Consider the following 16737-nt stretch of genomic DNA (forward strand, 5'->3'; position numbering starts at 1 on the left):
CACACTTTGCAATTTAATACTCTGTTTGACAGGAGCTCAAACTCCTACAACTATAAATGGATTTATTATCGTTGAGGCGGCTTGCGAGGTAGCATGAAAATTTAGATATCAGGGGACTATGGCAGTCGATATCGAGGAATTCGACAACCCTAACCGTGACCTTCTAGCGCCTGCGTGAACGTTCTTCTTCATCTACAGAAGGCATTCCCCTAAAAGCCAGCCTCAAAGCCCCCGGAGAGGAACAGCAGCAGCAGAAGGCTTTAATATCCTCGCTCCATAAACCTAGATTGCGACCAAAGCCTCACGGAGTCGTTCCATTAACGACGATGCCGTTCAAAACAGCTCCAGCCGATTCGCAATCTCATTCCCTTCCACATTCTCTCCACAATCCCACCTATTTCTCATCATTCATCATCGTCGTCTTCATCGCCAGCGTCGAAGAATCACTCTATTATTCATCCATTTACCTTCTTTCCTTGCCGAAATAAAAGAGAAAATAGTCAAACCGAAGCCTGGTGTCGGAGGTTCAATCTGGAAACAGAACTGATTGAATGCCATAGTATTTTTCTCTAAAATGAAATGATTTAAATTAATATTAAAAGGCAATTTACATCAGGCGCAGAAAATTACCACTAAAAAGAAAACCATATCGCCTTAAGGGCAAAGGGCATATGGAAAAAGGGCATTTTGAAACAATGTCGTTACCTTACATCGCGAGTGGGATTCAAATGCAACAACTAAATTACCACTCATTGTGTTTTAGTGTCAATGAAGCTATCAGAAAAATATAAATCATCTTGCAATGAATACCAACTCCTTCCATTTTGCAGACTTTATATCGCACATTTAAAAGAAGCCTTGCTATGTATTCAATGACTTCGAATGAATGCAGAATGTTGCCATCTGTAAAATATCACATTGCACTGAATCGTTCGAAGTTGAATAATGAATCCCAAATTATATGTAATTAGCACCACATAAAATTGCACTGCGGATTATATCTCGCTACACCGCAGTCGCAATCCCTCATTCATTAATTTTATCCCCGCAAACTGAACGCTCTTTTCTTCTCGTAATTTAAAAAATGCCTCCATTATTCATCCATTAAATTCCATCTCGTGCGCGGGCAGGACACACTTAGGCAGCTGAGCGGAAGGAAATGCCCTGAAAAAATTCCTTAGCGCGAACTTTCTCGCGAACGAAAAAGTCCTAATTGCACAGCTAAACATCGCTGTCCCAGTCCCGTAAGCGTTTGCGGAGCGGAGCTTTTAAATGCATCACGATGCTAAGTGTAAATCAATATCGCGGCTCTGAATCTTGCGCTTTAAAAAATTGTGCATTCCCAGCATTTTTAACGTGCCTTTCCGTTTCAGCATGTGGAATGCTCTGCAAAATGTTAACGCTTGCGAACAGCCAATGATTGCCTTCAGCCTCAGAATAAGCCAGACCGTATTACTAGATGAATTCCCAAAAGAATTCAAATAGAGTCAAGAAGAATATTTTAATTTCGAATAGTAAGGGTAGGTTTTTCTTTAAAACACAATTATACGATATAAAAATCACGGTGAGGTACCTGGTGACCAATCATAGGCGAATTAAGCACTTTGATCGTTGATTGGAGAGCTTTCATTATTAATAAAGGTGAATAAAAAGAACTGAAATTGAGAGTTCCAATATTTATACCTAAGTAAAGGAATGATTGTTTAAAAATTTCAGGGTGCCTCTGTAAGCAAACAACCAATTTCACCATGGTAAATAAGGAATTCGCCATTGCCATTTAAACAGATGCAGAGAAAATTTAAACAAATCACGTCATTACAGCACTATGCCTATCTGTGTTTTGAACCCCTGTTACGAACCAGGAACATTAAAGTAAACGTGTAAGATGTTATGAGAAAAATAAAACCGTATTCCCAGTCGGTGGCATTATTTGCCCTTACTAGTAATAATCCAAGAGTATGAGAAACATTGATACTCTCTGAATCGAAACTTCCTATGTCATTTCTCTTAAAGAAGCACAGCGTTGACTAATAAGAGCATTAATTCTCATTATGGCTCACATTTTATTGCCTACTGGATTTATTTCGTTAAAGAACTCATGATTGCAGGTTAAAGGACATCTGTAGGTGTAAGAAAAAAACGCAAGATTATTCCTTATTCTCGGTTGGTAGCTCGAGGAAAAAGTTTGCCTGTAAAGGTGACCTCTACAATGCGAGGTGTATTCAGAAAATAAAGGGATTTATTTTTAATTTAGGTGGGTTTGGAGAGTCGAATGGTACAGTTTTTATTATGCTGGTATAAATGCCTCTGAATTATGACAAAATGTTCACTTGCTTTCATTGCTTACACTGTCTGTGGCAGGCGCTAAGGTTAGACGTGTTTTTATGAGCTCGTCGATTTTCGTTCATGTTAACATAATTGGATCAAAGAGTGATTGCAAAGCAAAGAATTATCTGCAAATAAATTGCAACAAAGTGCGTGAAATGTTAAAAAATGGCAATCATGAGTCTGCTATGGGTATAGCTATAAATTACATGTGGTGCAAGCTTTTCAAAGATGGCCGTGAAGACACTGAAGATAACGAACGCGAGTAAACAATCGATGAAAATGCGGAAAGAACGTAAGCAATGGTTATGAAAGTTTGATCTCACGAATTTCTAATGGAACTATTTTGAAAGCGACAATATTAAAGTATACGAATAAATAAATATAAAATAACTAAAATTGTCGCTATTTTTTGAACACACCTCGTATGTAACACAGGTTGAATCAACCAAAGGATCGATGGATAATAACACTTTTGGGCCTGAATAATCTGTTTTAGAAAACTAAATATACTTTTATATCTCAAGAAATCATCACTTCAACCCTAAACTCGCTAAAATTTTCCAGAAGAAGCCAATTTTACATCGACGTTGTTCTAAAATACAGCCTTTATCCCCATATAGCCTTGTTCTTCGGCTGGGGTCGTAGCAGCAGTTCCAAAAATAAATTTATTTTTATCGCCCAAGGGAGTTATAAAACCAAATAGGCGATTCGGTTCCACTTTTTGTGCCATTACAATAACAACCTGAGGATAGTAGTCTAAAAATCTGGAATGCTGGCGCTTATTTCGAAAATATCGACAGAGGTAATAGGAATGGAAACTTTTCAAACAAGGGGATAAGGGAGCCATGCGTTGTCGTATAATGATACACGATGTCCATAAAAACCCAAGGGTTATGTGGTGTTCTAAATATGATTCAGCGGTAATGGAAATAACATGACTTCATATCAAACGAGCTCAATCTATACCCATATAATGTTCGGTTTATCTGCAGGCCATATCCTTAATCAAACATAATACCGAGGTTATGAGCATGATTGGTTTTGAGTGTGATGACACATAAAACTAGCATCAATGCAAGGAAGCATGTACTTTCTGAGATACTCAGAAGAGTTTGTTATTGACGAGGGACCAGCTCGTTGCTACATTGCTTCTATTGAATTCAGTAATATTTGACTTATCATATGTGCTTTAAACGTCAACCAGGCAATATTAGTTTTAATGCGAAAAATCCACAGAGGAAAAATCATTCGCCTTGACCGGGACCTCTTCCTCTGTGGATTTTTCGCACTATTTGTGCATTGCGGGTGACTCCGTAAAAAGTTATAACCGTGGCTAGTCCCGGTACACTTTAATAAATATTAGTTTTCATTTCCTTCTTTCAAATTTATTTTTCTTTTGATTGATTCTCCACTTTCTTACTCGCTTGGAAAAATTCTATGACCAAGTGGAACCTTCTGGGTCGGATTCAACTCCACTACATTCTATCCTCAATATTGAGCAATATCGGGTATCAATGCAATGACTTATTGTATCGATAATTGTTTTTTTTGGAAATAAAATTGTACCATACGGGTTTAAATTCTTAAGAGGCGATATGATTGCTAGGACAAGGGTCCAACTAATTTTCAGCTTCAGAGTAAATAAAAGGGCTATTAATAACTAACAGATTAGAAAATAAAAGAGTAAAAACCCAGCACTGAGTTAATTTTTTAAGCCATTTGACCACAAAATATTTTTTTCATTTGGGTGTAAATATAAAAATATATTCACCACAAAACAAGACTGGACTAGTATTTTTTTCATTTATATTCGCCGCAGTAAATTTATGGAAATAAAAGCTATCCAGGAGATTTAAATACCTCTGAAAGCCAAACATTGCCCTGGATTATTACAGCAACTCTTGTTCCCAATAATATAGTCTGGGATGAGAGGTAATTTTAGAAATGAAACATCTTTTATTTCGGCCAAATGCGAAGAAGTCAAACATCACTCTTCTCTAGCTTTCTGTGTACATCCATACAGGTATTAAATTTCCTTCTTCTTCGTGGCTTTGTAATTTTCCTCAATGATTAAACTCTCGTGGGTTAGAGTTGAGGATCAACAATTTCATAGCAAATAAGACGTCATTTATTCTAGATAATTAATGACATGCTTCACCATTTTATATGATACATATCAAACTGACATTATTAAATTGATTATGAAGATTAATTACCTGAAACCTAGTAAAGTATGATTATGGAAACTCAAAACAAGCTGTTTATGCGAATAAGTCATATTTTTCACAAATTGTCACCTGATACTTAAAAATAATTGCTGTGAGGCTAACTAACTTTGACCTTCCTTTAACAATTTAAATATTTTTTTTCAGATTAATAAATTTGGTGGCTTTATTTTCACCCCCTTTACCACATAAGGCGGTTTTAACGTGAAGTAGGGTGCTAAGTCCTATAAAAAAACGTAGCGCCAATGTATCACAAAACTCAGACTAGCAGAGGAGAGTTTTTGTTTTCCTTTGCATTTACTGATTGTACGTTACAAAGGAGTGCCATAAAGATGCTAATTTTTAACGTCATAAGCGGAATGAGCTAGCGACAGCGTTAGTCGAAGTCGGCGCGGACTCAACAATGAGCAGTTGGTTCCAAAAGGTTTGAAACGGACGCGGAAAATCAAGATATGCCAAGCGTAAGGAGGGTTAGTTGAACGGAGTAGATTAGCGGGGCGCGATAAAATTCGCAAAGATAAGAAATGATCAAAGGAGGTTTAGAAAAGAATGCCTAGAAAAGTGTCAAGGAAATGAGTGGCTATATGAATATCATGAGCGTATAAAACCGCGCCACTTGAATTTTAGTCCTTAAAATAAAAGATTTAAAATAAAGATTATTGATAATAAGGTTAACCGACGACCAGGTGAAACTCAGAACACAGATAGGATTGCGGGACAAATCCCGCGAAAATTCTACGGAGGCACCCTTTTCATGGCGAGAGAGCTTCCGGAGGCTAACCAGGCGTGTTCCAACGTGAATGTGCCGCTCGGTGGAGATGGAAAGATACCCACGTAGTGTTCCTGCGGCGACGTAGCGTAGTCTATCCAGTGGCGGAAGAAGGGGATAAAAGAATACCGCCATGCGTAAGAGAAGAGATAAGCGGTTTGAGTGTGCAGTCGGGATGCGGGCAAAAGGCGAGACGTAGGACTGCTCCTTTTGAGACGAATCAAGAAGAAGTAAAGGAGAAGAGAGAAATTAAATTCCGAAAACGATGAAGTAAAGATGAAGTGAAAAAATATTCGGTTTTTGAAATAATTTGAGGCAAAATAATATAGTTCATTGCTTACTGCCTAATTATAACTTATTGGTGAAATGAAGAAAAATGTACATCTTCTATATTTATTTGATTTTTTGTTCCTATCATCATGTCACTTCAACCTGTTTCTTTAACTTATTCCTCATTGGTTCTGCCCTCTGTGATTAATTCTGGGCAATTGATGCCATGTAATGTTACTTATAGTTATTATAAAAGAACTAATTATAACTTTTGGGAACATTGTGTGATATGTTTTTTTAACGTTGTTTAATGGAACTCTTATGCTGCATTATCCTGTTGATTTATCGCTCATAGCGAATAAGTGAGTCCATTTCATGATTCTACGTTTCCATTTATTCCATGTTTATATTTACTCTATGATGTTTGTGCAGTAAATTGTTTTTGCTCTCAGAGGGCATAAGTCCTACACCAATAAATATGTTTCAATTTTTTTTCTAAAAAAACAGGTGATGCATATTGGTCCTTCAACTTCTGATACTTAAGACGACTAAACACTTCCCCCCCCTCCAGTATTTTTTCACGGCTCAAGCAATGAGAAATTTAAGTATCTATTTTTTTGCTAAAATTATTTCTATTTTGTTGTTATTGCTCACTGATTTGAATATTTTTCAAAAAGCAATAATTAACACTCTTACATGAATAACCTTGATGTTTAATAAACACTCTTGATGCTAAGATATTTTAGTTTCTCTGTGCTGTCATAAGTTCCGGAATTGTTAAACCGAAACTGATATTTTCCCACATTTTACAAAATACCGACCGGCGAACTATGTAAATCGGAATTTTCGTTTGAAAACAGCGGGAAGGACTTCCTGAAGGAGACTCATAGCACTGATTAGGTATGGAGATGTTAGCGATGGTGACACGCAGGCGTTGGAGTCTGGTATCTTTACAGCCACGCAAAATCCTCCGGCGCACTTAGGCTTTACATTTGCGGATGAAAACTCTACCGCCGTCGTCACAAAAACCTCGAAGCACTTCATGACCACCACAGATAAGGACAGAATGCGACCTCAAATCCACGCTTTGTCGCCTTTCGAGGTCCGGTCATGAGATAATTCAGCGTTGGACTCCACGGATAGCAAACACATAAATATATGGGTCAAAAACTGCTACAACCTAAGCAACGGAAATCTCAGCGCTACTTTTTCATATTTTTTTCCGATGAATCCTTTTTTTGCGGAATAGCTATCACAGCATAATGGTGCTGATTAAAAACAAAACAATTCGACAAAAAATGCTAATTTATCAGAAAATTGCGTCTATATATCGTTTGCGATACCTATATAACATATCTTATTCAACAAATTTATTTAATTTTAAGCGGGATAATTATCTCACAATTTATTGCAATGGCATATTTTTTTTGCTAATTGGATGAATCTTCCAACATCAGAATAAAGTAGGAAGCAATTATGTAAGTGGAATAAAGTTTATATTTATTCATTAAACATAATAATAGGACTTTTAAAATATTAGCATGATATCCCTAGAAACCACCAAATGAGGCCTTTATAGTCAACAAGTACAACATGAAAACGATATTCAACTGTTTAAATGACATCAGTGCACATAGATTACTATTATAATATATGATAATTATGATCACCAACATAAATCCTAAAATAACAAGAAAACGTAAGTATACAGAAATTTATTCATGATTGAATATATTTAATTATCACATATTTTTTTTTGATATCACGGAATGATTTTTAAATCACCCAAACTGACGAAATATACTAGATATTTAATGCATATATAAATCAATTGGAAGAGAAGGAAGATATTTTGTGATGATTTTTATTCAAGAACAAACCAAAATACGGACAAAAAAGAGCTCCAATTAAATATGTGAGTCATAACAGTTAGGTAAGAGAGGTGTTGTGGTGCAATTGTGAGGTGAATTTCCTCCTCCCTCGTTTTCTTTCCTTCATCTTCATGTCACACGGAAAGAAAATCAGAGAGAATTTTCTCCATTAAAGAAACTTCTATGGAAATGTAAGAGAGAACGGCGCGAGGAGTGAGTGTGGGAAACGAAATAAGAATGAAACAAGAAAGCTTACTCACTCCCTGCTTTTCTTTCGAGAATCCCCTGGGAAAGAGACATGGCAAAACGAAGAGAGAAAGTTTCAAGATATACCGAAAAGCGAGGGGGCAAGACTTTTTACGACCATAAATACCCGGAGAAACTTGGACGAAAAAAAAAGCAAAGCGATTTACGCGTGCGAAAAATATGAGCGGAATAACTGAAAAAAAGAAAAGAAACAGTTGAAGGAAAAGTAGCGTAGCTGCAGCAAGAGGTGGAATTCTTGCTTCGGTGGAATAATACGGAATACAAAGGGAGCAAGAGAAAAATGTACATGAGAGAATAAAATTTGTAGTCGGGGAAGATAATGGAAGGAAAGGCATATACGGAACGAAGGCAAGCGATATAAATCAGATAAAGATGTTCGGTAAAGGCACAGTGGAAAGATATTTGAAACGCAGAATAAGAAAGAACGTATGAGAAGGATATCCTAGAGAGCGCATTTCTTAAAGGGGAAGTGGAAAAAGGGGTTACGAAGGGCTCTTAAGGTTGGAACTTAATGCACATAGTATTTTTCGAGCGAAAAACGTTTTATCGTATCCTTCTCTCTGTAAATGGAAGCGTGCATTCCCTGAATAACTTTGAAAACGCACGCTTATTCTCGAGGTTACAATAATCTTATGCCGTGGCACCAGGATAAAAAAATCCTGCCAAAGAAGGTGCAACTTATAAAATGCTAACGCTGTCGCGAGCAATAAGGCGAGGCTAGCCGCAGGAAAATAATCGTAAAGCCTGAGCACGCTTTAATCGCTAAACAAACCAAGAGGCTCAGTGCATAAACAAATTATGTGAAAAAAGTAAGTTTCACCGTTGTAAAAATGCAAATTTCAACGCCGATGAGAAAAAGAAAAATGTGAAATTGAATAAAATATGATGGTACATAAGGTCATTATTACATGATAGTCCTAAGTATATTCACGTTTACGAACGGACTCAATGAAATTAGATAATGTAACATAAACTAGCATTGAATCGACTCGTATACAATATGAATGGTCGAGGCGTATGTTTCGTGAAAGCAGGAGCCTAGCGGCAACAACCTAAAACGTTCCAGTGAACGCAAAGATTATATGTTTATGCTTTATGTAGGTAGGTGTATACTTGGGGATAATATTAAGATACAGTGAACTGATTTTAATACGTCGACTTTGTTCAAATTTGTACCGGACTCTATTCATCCACAGCTGTTAAGTCAATGGATGCTATCGATAGGTGTGGATACAATTCATTCAAAAATGAGAATTTAGATATCTATGAAACACATTTTAAGGATCTTGAACATTCCTCTAAATATCCCGAGAATCGGTATATGAATAAAGAGGACAAAATCTCAATGCGAGGGCTATAAGCTAAGCTTCATTCTACAAGGATAAAACTAGAAAAATACCAAGCACGCATACCTCAAACCTCAAAATACCATAAAAATTCTTAATCGTGTATTCATTGTATAACACAAAATACTATAAATACTATAAAAATTATTAATCGCTTATTTGTATAATTATTGTCTACCACAAAATACTATAATAAATTATTAACCTTATATTTGTATAATTATTGTTTACGATTGAATTAACGGAGCGATGGGGTGACTGTTGTGGCTCCATTTAGATTCAAAGACTCTGCTAGTAATTTTACTATGCTACCATAATAAGGAATTATATTACGCCACAGTTGGAGTAGCGAGTAAAAAATTCAAGTTGAGATTATCCAGCGTTCCATTAGGAATGGCAACTTGGCACGCCAAACCTAGTAAGTCTTCCATCACATTTACATATTTTCCTTATCTCTTGTAAGCGAAGTTCCCCAGATTCGCAACAAATGAATCGCTCTGACTTGACCAGCTTTCCCAGCGGAAAGTTTAGAGCAACTGATTGTGAGCTTTAATGAGAATTTACCGAAATAATGACGAAATTTCATCATAGCATTGCCCCAATACAGCAGAGCGAGGAATGCATATGGCGTTTTAACCGCAGCTGCTCCGTCATGAGGATTTTCTAGCTAGCCGATTTGAATATACTGATATCCCAAATATGACCATTCATAGAGTTGGTTACTCATATAAGGGGCAACGATATACTAAAAGTCGCGATTTAGGGCAGAGAATAGAGGAAGGGAAAGATAAAAATGAAATATTATTTATGAAATAGATGAAATGAAGAGGAATGGGACTAATGTAAGCATGACTGAACTGAGAGAATGGGGAAATTTGTGGTGAATTCTGAGTTAACTTGGAGAAAAACGCACAGAGTTTGAAAAATTCTTGCGCATCGGGAACTTTTACATCGACATTACGAATATAGTGATGAAAGGTAGTTTCTACGAAATACATATTCAATTTTCAATATTTAATTATCCTAGCTAATTGATTTCTTAACTGATATTTGTTTTTTCAGTACTTTATCATGTTATTGCTTGTACTGATTTAAGGTTTTCTATTAACCTACATTGTTATTTTGTTTCTTGATTCTCCTCAATTGCGAACATTTGATTTACAATTAAGATTTCCGAATGTCTTGAGAATTTAAGAATATACTTAGCTGAGAATCTTTTGTAATACTTCGCCTTTCCTTTTTGGCTACTTAATTTCCTTAAATTTCATTTGTTAACCGCATTTCCTGAAATATTTCGTTTCAATACGCATAGTTATGTGACACATTTTTTTTCCTCTACGCTTCTCATAGCCGAGTATGATGAATGTTTAAAACACTCTACTTCCATTCAACTTCTATCCATACTAATATATTCCGCATTACTTCTGATTTTCACCACATTTCATTTTCAAGCATTTTATTTCGAAACAGCGACAAATTCAATTTATAGCTGTCAAAAATCGTCAATGAATAAGATAATCATATTAAATTTCATTCATGGAGTGTAGGTCTCAAAATTGAAATGTAAGTTTTTACAACGCTTTCGTTTATTTATAAACCATCAACAGGGCTTCAAATAAAAATGAGTGTACAATTTTGATACATGAAAATGATAGAGGGCTACAACAATGTTTTTTTCATCATCATCACCATCATCATCATCACCATGGTTTGACGCAGCTCTCCACTCAGTTTTCTCCACAACAAAATGTTTTTTACAAATATATAATCAATAAAAAAATTGGTTGTTAATAAAGAAAAATGGAGAAAATACGATGAATATTTAAAGAACTATGCCTTCAATTCTCACGCATGCTATTCTAACTTCGAGGCAAAGGATTCAGCCCAAGAATGTGCTCACAGATATTCTCCACCTCGCCAAGGAAAAAAGCCGGATGAGAATGCGAGAGGAAGATAGCGCGAATCAGGATATCAGGGAGCGTGAGTGGGCAGCGGGGATTTAGCACTGAGGCGGAATAAGGGCTCATGGGATTGGTCGAGGCCGATACACGGAGTCTTCCAATCCTCGAAGGACTGTGAGAACGAGATTATCAGGGTGGACATGGGCGAGGCTTCGGGGGAGGATGTGGTCAAAGGGTTGGTACGGAATGAACAGCGAAAGTATAGCGCGTTGGTTCTCAAAAGTGCATTATCGGTTAACACACCAATGCTTTATGGTTACATGAATAGGCATTAACCAGTAGAAACTCGTAAAAATAAAATAATACAAAATAAAAAGAATAAAAAATAGAGTTTTATCGCGAACCGGAAAAGAATACAGTAAATATTGTAAGAGCCTAACATTTTTTTGACAAGTTTCTAAATAATTTGCTTCATATACAACGAAAAACTTAGGGCGCATCTTGGCCGATAACACTCAACTCATATTTAACATCAATTATAATGTAATTAACTGTACTTCACTGTATTGCCTTGTCTACACTACAGACTTAACTTAAGTGACTTCTCTTAAATATAATCTTAAATGTGGTGCGGTAGCTACATTTGAGCTTTAAGTCGACTTCAGCGTCGTGATTGTCTATATCGGGAAACAGTTATGTTGACAGATGAAGATCTAGGAGAGCAATTGATGATACTGTGATCCAAAGCCACGGTTATTTGAAATAAACGTCCAAACTCCGTGAATTAACCATTTTGGATTTATAAGGTTAAAAGGAAAGACCGATTTCAGTCCCTAGGCAAAAGCTATTTGGCGAGAGGTGATGGAGCCAGAGGGATTTAGAATTAATAAGCTTGACTTCGTGGAATTACATATTCATAACGTAAACGAAAACACTTATTGTTAGTCAAATTCCACTCATTTATTAAAACCATTGATGTTAAATTTTAACCTTTAATTCCACCCTCGTCCAATTAAATCGCCATATATTATCCCCCTCGGTATAACTGGGACTAAAATTGAAGCCCTATGCAATGGTTTCAATAGCAGTGTGTGGGATGTTACTGAGTGCATTTGTTTACGTTATTTTCGATTATGACACCATGGAAAATTAACTTTTTCATCGGATCCTCTGCCGTCGTATCATTGTCAGTCTAAAAATTCCTTAAAACGTTTCTAAGTTTTATAAAACGGGTTTCACCGAGAGCAACAGGCATAGCAATTAGTTTTCACGCAAATAAAACCAACAATAAGATGAGAAACTCCACAAAATAAATTCGTCGATTTAATAACCCCAACACTAGAAGTTAACTAACGAAATAGAACTCTCAATTGCCACATCGTGGAATACAGCACAACTTATAACCAACGGGATAAGACCAGGGGTGGGATTTATGTGCCATTTACAACACTTGAAAAGCTTCAACCGTGCGGAAACAGTTGCCTACGCAATTAAAGTATGGGTACTGAGTGACTTAAGTGGAGGTGTACTTAAAGGAAGCTGGTGACACCTACACTACCACCTTAAATAGAGAGCCAACTTAAGTAGTCACTTACGTTACTAGTGTAGGCCAGGCATATGTCATAGTTTTAGGATATCGGAAAGTAAACAAATTTTTTGCTATGAATCTCTGTCATTGGGTGCTTTCCATTCATGCAACTCACGCGTCGACTTGTGTCGACTCGCGGTAACTGTTTACAACTCTCCAATTTCTGTGCGTTACCGTTTGTTGACTTGTGTCACAACAGTCGGCGACACAGACAGAATGGAACACGAAAACCGCGACACAAGTCGACTTGTGTCGACGTGTGTCAATGAATGGAAAGCACCCATTCTCATTCCTTTAAATGATCGCAGCGCCACCAACGGATTTTGGTGGCCATTTTCTGTGCGAATCTCTATAAATGATTTTAAATTTTGAATAACAATCGAGATACAGTTAAAATTATCATTAAAGTGTTTGAATATGGCATTGTCACCTGGTTTTTGAGTTATCCTGAAAATTTCATCTTGGTAACCCATTGGAAAGTGGGTTTCAGTGCAGGTCGTTCGTTAGGGTGATTAAAGGCTAATCATATTGGGTTGGTTCCCAAAACCATGTACCATAAGTAAGATGTAGCCATATGATTAATTAAAAGGTAACTATACCCCTTAAAGTTATATAGATTTTGTTAAATTTGCTGTGAGATATGTGTGATACCCACATATGTTTCTTTCAATGTGGTCCCGAAGATGGAATTCATTAAATTCCAAAACGTTGACTGAGAATGATTTACTTCAAAAAGGCGATATTGAGTTAACTAGTTGATTTAACTGAGACAATATCTACTTTTTAAAGTATCAACGATTGGAAGCCGAAAAGCGAAACTTTTTCACAATGGGATTTAACCGTATACACTACTCAAAAATTCCAAGTGGACCTCAAGGAATAAAATTTCGGGCACGACGAGTTCATCTTCACTCAGGACCAGATTGGAGCGGCTCACCGAACGGAATTGGGTTGGCCAGCACCTCCGAGCCAAAAAAAAAGAAAAAAAAACCAAGGTCCGTAAAAAGTCCGCCGTATTCAGATGGCGCACGCCAGTGGCGAATGGCGCAATCCAGGAAGGGCCACACGAACGCCCGCCCGCTCCACCTTTTTACGGCGGAGCCGGCCCTGATGTGAGTACGTGCCCCTGGCCACGCGAAGGGAGCGAAGCGAGAAAAAAAGAGGATTAAGAATTCTCTCGGCAGTGGAGTGGAGTGGAGACGAAATTGCGTGGGGCGAAAAAATCTCCTACCTCTCCACATTTCCAAGATATCACAGGCACGCGGCCAACTTGGGGACGGAGAATATTGTCTATTGGACAGAGAATGGCTTAGTGCTGCCGAGAAATGATGAAAAAATATCCAAGCGACGTGAATCTTTTGAATCAACTGTCGGCTTGGTTGGGTGAGGGTAAAACGCATCCCGGACTAAGGCATATAAGCCTATGAATATCACAAGAACAATATTAAAGGAAGTGAAATATTGGAAAATGGAGTATCAATCTAACCTACGAGGCCCTATGGACCCAGAATGTCGGTTGTGAAAAAAACGCATCTCGGATCAAAGATCAGGTATATAAATATGCTACACGTAGCGTAAAAAAAATGTGAGCTCGGTAGCCTTGTGGATAGTGTGGTTGGCTTATGATCAAGGCGTCCCTGGTTCAAATCCCGGTTGAAGCTTGGGACACCCCAAGACGAAAATCATCGAAGTGCAAGGTGGCCCAGGGAGATAACCTACACTGAATGTGTGAAGTTTGCACGCCTGTGGCTTAGTTCGGGGTGACCTCTACCCTCACCTAATCAAACTAACCTTCTGGTTGAACCCCTGTGTGAGTAACTGAGGAGAAAACGAAGGGCATCAAAAGAAAAGTGAGTGAAATATTGTACAGCACAAAGTGAAAACTTGTATTGGATAATAGTACCTCTTTACAAAACGCTTAAGTGGAGCGGTAGATGTCGCCACCTGCATCAGTGGTGTCAGTAATGAGAATACGTTTATCACCAAGCCATTGCACTGGATAGTTGAAGCGGAGAGAGTCGATCACCTCCTCTTTATGCATTCCCAGAGCTGAGCATTGAATAGTGCTCTTTGCTTTTATTTTTCTTTGGAAACTTACAATCAGTGAAATTGTTTGTTACTAGAATAAATCGATTCACCCTCGCCAAAAACAAATAGTTTAAATTTTTGAGGTAACTGAACCGCGTCCTACAATCAAACGCCAATATTAAAGCCCATGAAAAGTTAAGGCTAAAAAAGAAAGAAATCAGAAATTTGCAGCAAGAATGCGAGAAAATAATGACTGCCGAGGTAGAATGCGATGAACGCTGTTCAGTTGGCCCGAAATAAAATGACACCACCAGGATGGAAAAACTATGTGGGTTACCTGAAAAACTGAAATGCATCCGAGGAACTTGGTTATATTTAGCTACAAACAAGCGAAAACTCCACAGGCATCAACTTTCAAATCATTTTATGTACGATCATTTCACAGGCACACAACGGGAAATAACCAGACTAATTTTGGAGTTTTGGACAAAAAGGTCACTCGATGTTTTCCGTAAGTTCCTAACTAAGCAACGGCTTGTAGAATTACAATTTGTTGTGCTACGTTGACATTACATATTATATGAGATTTGATGTTTTCCTGGCGTACAATGTGGATGAATTATTCGCGGAATTCCCACCAAGTGAACTGTTCTCTCAAAGCCGCCGTTTTAATGGCAAACTCTGCTATTGTCCTCAGGCCGTTAAGATATTTTAGGAATAAGTTGAACTTGCATGAATCAAGAAAATTACAGTGACTCCCGGACGAAAATATCAATATTCTAAGGGGTAAAACAGAAAACAGTTGAAAAAAATGTACGGCAGTTGAGAAAGGCAAACAACAGGCATACGCCGTCCAAATTCACGAGGGTAAATGGCAAAAAATATGCGAGCGAAGAAATTGGAGCGCAGAGGGAAATAAGTAATGACCTGAACGGGAGATTTAGGCGGACGGATGCAAGGCCTTGGGGTCACGGGATATTTGCATTAATTTGGCCATTTATTCCCAAACGACAAGCACCACTCGTTTCCTCCCTCATCGCGTAAGACCCAAACTTCTGTAGCCCACCACCACCAGTGGGGGACCATAATAATGGAGGAAGGGAAGATAGGCTCAAGGAGACGAAAGGGTGGCTCCGTGGAGAGTTGCCAACGCTGATGACTGCTTCGGAGGCTAAATTACTCACTAGGGTGGCCCTTAATGACTGATAGGCTACTGCTCTGAAGAAAAAATAAGAGACACTCATAGTGAAGGAAGAGCGATAGAGAGTGATCTCAAGAAGGCATACCACCACGTTGGAAAGGATAATACTTGAACACGCTTTGATTGCTTGAACAATTGAGAATATATATCTTTAGGAGCGACAAGGAGAACATCATATAAAGGTCCCACTACATTTCCAGGTCCGACAGAAGCGATATATTAAAAGAGGTATTTTTCCGAACGGATAGATATGGGAATTCGTTTTTCCTCCGAACCATAAAGGACTTCAATTAATACTAGTCGTAATTTTATTTGATCATTTGCTTTTATATGTGCTAACACCCCCTGTCCTACGCCTTTTTAGGTGGCCTACGGGGTGCTATGTAGATGTGGGTGAACACTAATAACTTCAATTAATCCTCTATTTTTTTGTTACCTCAATGATGAATCGCATTTAAAAATGGACACGAAAGGTAGTTGAACCTTTCTACTACCATTTAATGCGTTCTAGATATACCAGATGATGGCTCTATTTGAAACACATTGTACGCATTAAATATTTGTGGAAAAGTGCACCTGCCTTTCATTTAAATATTTCTAATTTCCACTATATCATGCCTGAATCATTTGAACTTATAAGCATTTAAAAATATTAAAAATTTGATAAAAATTTTATTAACGCATTGTTATTTCTGTTTTGCTGATAGAGCCGCGAAAAAACCGCTACATATCCGTAAGAATTTGGCATGTTGAAGCGTCTTATTCAGAAATACAACATACATGCTGTTTATATTCGGCTATGATGTACTAGTATTTGCAACCGTAGCGTGGTTTCGTCATTTTTGAGGCCAAAGCTGCCAGAATGTATGTTTGAAAACTGTTGAAAAGGCTAGGTAATTTTAAGTCCATTTTTCCTCAATACCTACATTAGAAAAACCAATGT

The 16737-nt window shown here is 37.5% G+C and overlaps 1 protein-coding gene across 6 annotated transcripts in view; it reads right to left on the bottom strand.

Moving 5' to 3' along the window:
* LOC124167260 (small conductance calcium-activated potassium channel protein) overlaps window positions 1-16737 on the bottom strand; it is a 671763-nt gene that overhangs the window by 267128 nt on the left and 387898 nt on the right. The window lies entirely within an intron of this gene.

This window comes from Ischnura elegans, chromosome 10 (assembly GCF_921293095.1).
Source record: "Ischnura elegans chromosome 10, ioIscEleg1.1, whole genome shotgun sequence".
Lineage (NCBI taxonomy): Eukaryota > Metazoa > Arthropoda > Insecta > Odonata > Coenagrionidae > Ischnura > Ischnura elegans.